Here is a 7,701-nt window from a genome sequence, read left to right on the forward strand (position 1 = left end):
TTTTTTTGTAGGGTTACCCTTCCAAGCTTAGTCTTTGTCCAAATAGGGACCATATATTCCCTAGTAAATAATACTTGATCAGTTTTTTGGGAGAAATCAAAAGGAGACAAGAGTTGCATATGATCCATAATGCAAGAAAGGCGTGGAAAAAAGCGCGGGTCTGCAAAATTTCTAAGATCATGTGCAAAGACTACGATAGTATACTCACAAAGTGGCTCATATCCCTCAAGAAGAAGGCTCCAGCTATTAGGGGCGGCAGAGTTGCCAGATGTCGAGAAAGCAATTAAGCTGGGTCCTAGAAAACTGCTAGTATTTTGCCAAAAATACGTCTATTCTATAACAAATGTACTAGCAGCTGATTGGTGTTCTTCTGGTTGGTCGTCAAACCATTTCTTGTAACACTATGGACACATTCAGTCTATGTGCGGTCTTTATTGAGCGGCCAACTCAACCTAACTAACATGCCCCTTGTGGTACGTTTATAATAACGGCCGTGATAAGGTCGCGCAGGAGGAAAACATAGTGATATCTAATATTTCAAGTCTTTATCGTTATATCGAAATGTCTATCTGTTAAATTGGCGTATAAGAGAACTTAAGAATGAGCACCTTTTAGTAAGAAATATTGGATTCTGAAATTATTTAAAAGACTTCTAAGTATATGATATGCGATTTCACCCAAACACTTCGTACTTTTTTAAAGAGTTTTATATAGCTTGACTTGACAGGCAGGCCGCACGGCCGCATGCACGGCCGTTGTGAGCGAATTTTGTAATTGAAATTTAAGTAACTTCCCGATAAGCTACAGGCTTGAAACTTGGAATATAGTTCAGAACCCGATGACAATACAATAATAAAAAAAAATAATCGCCGCTAGCTGGCGCAAGGATCGAGATATTGTGGCGGCTCCGTGAAGTCACGAAACTGACATGAAATGTTTATGTAAACAGCTGATGCAATTTGTGGATTTTATTGTACTGTATTTTGTTTGTATTTGTATGTGTATGAATTTCTAGAATCTTCGTGGAATTATAAAAGAATTTTTCATTCTCGTTTGTAAATACAAAGTGGTGACCCCGACGTGATTCACAACTACCCAACATAATAGATATGCCAGACAACCGTTTTGATCACGTGCTCTTGGACCTTGTAGTCATGCCATTGGTTAATGGCCATCGGTACTGCTTGACGATGATCGACCGTTTTTCGCGATGACCAGAAGCGGTACCCTTGAAGGATATGTCTGCCGAAACAGTGGCAAATACATTTTGGACATGTTGGGTTGCACGTTTTGGTTGCCATAAAACGATAACTACTGACCAAGGGGCACAATTCGAATCCGATTTATTCAAATCGTTAGCCAAAATGTTGGGTAGTAAGCACATCCACACTACTGCATACCATCCGCAGTCGAATGATTTGATTGAACGCTGGCACCGATCATTTAAAGCGGCCTTGATGTGTAATCCTGGAGAAAATTGGACAGAGCTACTGTCAACGGTTTTGTTGGGGTTGAGAACCTGTTATAAAGAAGATATCGATGCATCGTCTTCTGATTTATTTTACGGGAGTCACATACGCTTACCAAACGAGTTCTACGACGATTTGGATAAACTAGTTAATACCAAAAATTTTGCTAAAAAATTTCGAGATTACATGAGAATGGTACAGCCAGCTCCAACAGCCCATCATATCAAGAGGAGTTTGTTCACTCACAAGCATTTAACAGACTGTACTCATGTTTTGTTAAGGACAGACGCAGTGCGCGAACTTCTGGAGCCACCTTATTCTGGGCCGTACCTGGTGGTGAAGCGTTCAACTGATCGTGTTTATGTTATCAAAATCGACGGAAAAGAGGTTTCAGTCTCAACGGAGCGCCTTTAGCCTGCATTTTAATATATGCCACAGGAGTTGTGAAGCCGCTTAGGACATATGAGCGCTCAAAAAGCGTAAAGTTCGCTCCCGGCCTTGTCACTGGAAGGGGGGTAGATGTGGCGCCTCATACCGCCATTTATCCGCGAAGTCACGAAACTGACATGAAATGTTTATGTAAACAGCTGATGCAATTTGTGGATTTTATTGTATTGTAATTTGTTTGTATTTGTATGTGTATGAATTTCTAGAATCTTCTTGGAATAATAAAAGAGTTGTTCATTCTTTTTTGTAAATCCAAAATATTCACAAAAATCGTATTTCTGGTCCGATTTGGCACATATTTGGACAACATAATACAAACAAGAATAAAAAGCGACCTACGGTAGGTGGCGCAAGGATCAAGATATTTTCAAAAAACCGTATTTGAGGTCCTATTTGGCTCATATTTGGTACACATTATACATACAAGAAGAGAAAACGACATATGAAAAAAATCGCCGCTAGGTGGCGCAAGGATCGAGATATTCACAAAAATCGTATTTGTGATCCGATTTGGCTCATATTTGGAAAACATAATACATACAAGAACAAAAAGCGACCTATGAAACAAATCGCCACTAGGTGGCGCAAGGATCGAGATATTCACAAAAATCGTATTTGTGATTCGATTTGGATCATATTTGGAACACATAATACATACAAGAATAGAAAGCGACCTGTGATGTCCGATTTGGCTCTTATTTGGAACAAATATTACATACAGACCGGCAGAAGTGACATCACAATATTTTGGAGTTGGTGGAGGGACAAGCATATGTGGCGCAGAGTCGAGTAAAGTCTTTGGAAGGATTATGTATTGATGACTTAGTTGGTAACAAATTGTCAGGAAAAAGTCCATGTAATAACGAGTCACTAAATGAACTAAATAGAATGAGAAATAAGAGGCAATTACTTAAAAAAAAAAATGTTTAAGTTAAACGGTTTTATTGAAAACAATACTTACATGAAGTAATAATAATACTAAAAGCTAGAAAATAATTAAGTAAGTGCTAGGTACTAGTCATCACACTCCTCATCAATCTAGGGCGTTGATCAGACAATTAAATAAAGGCGTTGGACGCGTCAAATTTCTATTGATAGTCATACATTAAGGCTCAGCCTTAATCAGGTTATGCCACGCCTCACATTTTTAGAAATTTCACGCGCCCAACGCTTTTATTTAATTGTCTGATCAACGCCCCAGATTGATGAGGAGTGTGATGACTAGTACCTAGCACTTACTTAATTATTTTCTAGCTTTTAGTATTATTATTACTTCATGTAAGTATTGTTTTCAATAAAACCGTTTAACTTAAAAAATTTTTTTTTAATTATTTCATTTATTATTTGAAATGAGTAACTACACCTAAACACTTCATACATATCTACTAAACATGAATTTATCAACAGTCAGTTGCTACGCTTTTGGCTTTGCTTATGCAGATGTTATCTAATAAATGAGACGCATTAAGTGGAATTAAAACGGAAGCAAAGCAATGCTATTTTTAAATTTAAATGCAGTTTAAGTTGGTCAGTGTCATGCAGAAGAATACGTTTTATTTATAAAAAAATAAAATGTGGGTCACATAATGAACTACACTTCAACTTAACAGGCGTTTGTTGCAAACATATCAAATTTCTTTGCAATGCCTACCAACTTACATAAAAAGGTATTCTTAAAACATTGGACGAAAAGAAAAAATTCAAAGTCAGATTTATAGTTTTAGAAAAATTAAATGTGTTTCGTAAAATTTTTTTAAACTCATTTTAATAAAATTAGTATAAGAAGTGGGTTTGTATTTCATTATTGTGTATTGTTCATAATAAATAAATAAATGTAAGGCGCGATAACCTCCGAAGAGATCTAAGGCCGAGCTTCTCTTCCAATTTCCGTCGTGCTCCTCTTGATTTTTCCCTACAAATTGGCCGGACGGGACCTACATGTTTTATGCCGACTCCGAACGGCATCTGCAAGGCAGATGAGTTTTCACTGAGAGCTTTTCATGGCAGAAATACAATCGGAGCGCTTGCCAGACACTGCCGAGGGGCAACCCCGCTTAGAAAAATTTTCTTCTAATTGAAAAATCTTATTTCTAAAATTTTGATGCTGCTTTGCCCGGGAGTTGAACCCAGGGCATACGGTGTGATAGGCGGAGCACGCTACCATCACACCACGGTGGCCGCCATATGTATTGTTCATACTAATCACAAAAAAAGGTCCGTAAACTTAACAGATTCTGAGTTTCGTTTATCTCGTTCACATCAAAAGTTTAGAGTAACAAAATGCAAGTACTCCTTTCCCCACCTAATTTTTGGGTTTTGGAGGATATTGGCATGCTATTGTCCAGTCGCGAATTATCAGATGTTGGTTGAGTTATCGCCTTCTTATCTCTGGGTTATCGATCCATGAAGCTGTCGTTGACAAAACTACAACACGATATGAAAATCAAAAAAATTCGACAGTAAATCAATAGCTTTTCTGTATCAAATCGATAAATTGAAGACAGTTTTCGCTAGTAAATCGATTACTTTTCGAAAACAAATAGATGACTTTTCGACATCAAATGGATAACCCTTTGATGACAAAACGATAGATTTGCGGTAACAAATCGAAATTTCTTTCTGCTTTAAATAGATTATACCACGACAACATATTAGTAGCTCTACGATAACAAATGGATCACTTTACGAAAACAAGTCCAAGTTTTATTCTATTTTAAATCGATAATACGACGGCAACAAATTGGTGGCACTTCGATAACAAATCACTAACTTTTTGATTAAAAACCGAAAATCTTTAACAGCAAATCTATATTTTTCACTAAATAATCGACAACCTCTCGATAGTAAATCAACCACTTTAGATAGCAAATCGATGACTTTTTGCTTTTTATCAGAGTAACTTTTGATAACTAATCGCAAGCACTACGATAAGAAATCGCCAAATTTTCTATGAAAAATCTGTAAAAAATCGAAAAGTCATTATCGAAAGTAAATTATTAACACTTCGATAACAAATCGTTACCAGTGTTATACCAAAAACATTTTCACACTCAACATTACTTATTAATGCGTTGCTGTCAGTGTGTCACCGATAATTACAAAACACATGGTACACGCCCTCCATAGAGCCCCACGCAATGGCTCTATGGATCAAAAAACAATAACTGTTTAGGCCACAGGCCTAAATATATCTCCCCCCCCCCCCCCCTCGTAACATAACTTTCTTTGTTTTATTTTCTTCGTTACTACCACCCGCATATTCTTGTGATATACACACAGGCATGTGTGAGTGGTAGTACGTATGTGTCTTAGACGTTTACCGCTGTGAGCCCGTGGTACAGCAACTTTGTTGCCGGGAAACCCAACGAAGTGGCTGTATCGTGGGTTCATCGGCTCATGTGGAAAAGAGTATCGTCCTCTTTTAATCCAGCAGCCAGCAAAGGAACACGTAATCGCCCGTTCACGTAAGTTCAACTTTTCAAAATTATTTTCACATATATATCGTTTTCCACAACATTTGTTAAACCTTTTCTTAACACTTGTTGTATTTATATAAATAAAAGCACTTTGTGAATTCTTTTATTAATACGAAATCCTTTTGGTGTTTTTATTTTCTTCCTTTTTTTTTCGCCTTAACCTAATCTTTAACAAATACGTGGGTGCGCGCCGTTGCCACCACGCATTTGTTCATGGTCCTTACCGCGCCGGTAAAGAGAACCAGTCACACAATTACAGTCCACTCAACTCTCTAGGCATTAAAGCAAGGAAGTGATAATACACAGGAAAAACCAAAAATTTCAACAGCAAATAATACAACTTTCTTGGTGATACCAGCGATTTATATCCAATATACAACAACTGATAAATTTTGGTGGTACATTTTGGTGGTACATTTTGGAAACATCCAACAACAAAATTTAATTCACATTCGAGTACTCCGGATCAACGAATTAATAAAGGTACGTGGTTGAAAGTATTCCGTGCTAGGTAGGGTTTTCCTTTTCACTTTTAATAAAATTTCACAAAATAAAATTACAAATTACAAAGTGACTTTTTTATATGTAATAGTGCAAGTGATTTTGTTTTTTTTCCGTGAAGTGAGAAGTCTCATCTTGTGCAAAAATTTGAAAAAAGGCGCTTAACGCAGTTATTTAAAGTTTGTGCAACACGCCTTGTGACTATCCGGAACTATCCCCACCAGCGGTAAGATTTTCCGGACACAGCTCAAGGTAGCACAACACTGCTCTAAAAGGTTAACATAACCTCAAACACCGATTTGCGTCACTTTTCGATTTTCACCTTTGCAGGATTTATCTGAAAAAATTAATTTAATCCACTGCACAAAAATTCGATTTGTTAAGGTTGCTTATTCAGAAACCTGTAAATTTATTTTAGGCGCACATTTAATTAAATAAAATTTTCTCCCACATAAAAATCACTTGCACTTATTTACACGGGCAATACGTTTGCAATTTAGTTTGGTGCTATAGTACAAAGTGCACTTAGTTACATACACATATATTGTTGTTGTTGTTTGGGTGGCCAAAAGGCTTATTTCCTGTTCAATTTTTTAAAAATTGAATTATTTTTATTTTTCACTTGCGGCAATACACAAATCAGTTTTTGACTGATCTAATTTTTGTGATACAAAAGATCACAGCCCTTGGTTAAATTACCAAAAAGTCCATAACGAACGTTCATACATTTCATTATTTTTTCACTAACACCACTTTCTTCACTAGCCATTACTTATTGGCTTACACAAGTCATTGGCACATCTGCATTAGAGCATTCTTTGAATAATTACGTGGGTGCGCGCCGTTGCCACCACGAAAATTGCACATTCTTTAAATCAATTCCTAGCTTTCTCGCAAGCTTCGAGGCCACTTCCTCGAGAGATCTCTCTCAAACACAGTCCTTCGTTTCAGTTCATTTTCACTCAATACTCTCTGCAAAGGCAATTAATCAATTAATACTTCAATAAATTTTCATATAATGGATACCTATACACGCCAAGCAGATGTAGTGACGGAGTATGAAAATGACTTCAACGACATGTCACCTTCACAACACAGTAAACACTCCCTAATATACCAAAGGGATGAGTTAAAAACTCTGTGGGAAGCTACGAAGGTGACATACGAAAAGCTCTTAGGTTCATCAGAGCTTGATTCAAAGGACTTATCGGCTATCAAGAAGAAGCATAAAATGTGCTATTTCAGCTTCCTAAAGTGTCAGGCGGCAATAGCTGAGCTTTTGGAAAATTTTGAAAAGAAAGATAAGAAAGTAGATGTCTCAGATAATATGGAATATCACATGCGCCTGCCAGCATGTGATACGGATATTTTCAAAGGTGACTATATTTCATGGCCGTCTTTTAGGGACATGTTCACTGCCATATATATTAATAATAGTAAACTCCATGCAGTGCAAAAGCTATACTATTTAAGGCAAAAAACTCAAGGGGAGGCCAAAGAGATAGTGGAACGGTGTTCCTTAACAACAGACGGTTTCGATACAGCGTGGAAAAATTTATGTGACCGATACGAAAACAAACGTATCTTGGTCAATGCCCAATTAAAAATTCTTTTTAGTTTAAAAGCAGTTGAGAGCGAATGCGGTAGCTCCATTAAAAAACTGCAACGTGAAATAAACAATTGTATCTCAGCGCTTCAATGTCACAAGATTGACATATCAAACTGGGATGCAATTCTAACATATTTGTGCTCCACAAAACTGCCAGAAACCACACTGGCTCTATGGGAACAAACCATAGAAAATAAAA

General features: G+C 37.0%; 1 protein-coding gene across 9 annotated transcripts in view; it reads left to right on the plus strand.

The window, feature by feature from the left end:
• The window catches only part of LpR1 (Lipophorin receptor 1), a 1,438,611-nt gene that overhangs the window by 789,783 nt on the left and 641,127 nt on the right, over positions 1-7,701 (plus strand). The gene's annotated exons all lie outside the window — the stretch shown is intronic.

Source organism: Eurosta solidaginis, chromosome 1 (genome assembly GCF_040869045.1).
Source record: "Eurosta solidaginis isolate ZX-2024a chromosome 1, ASM4086904v1, whole genome shotgun sequence".
Classification (NCBI taxonomy): Eukaryota; Metazoa; Arthropoda; class Insecta; order Diptera; family Tephritidae; genus Eurosta; species Eurosta solidaginis.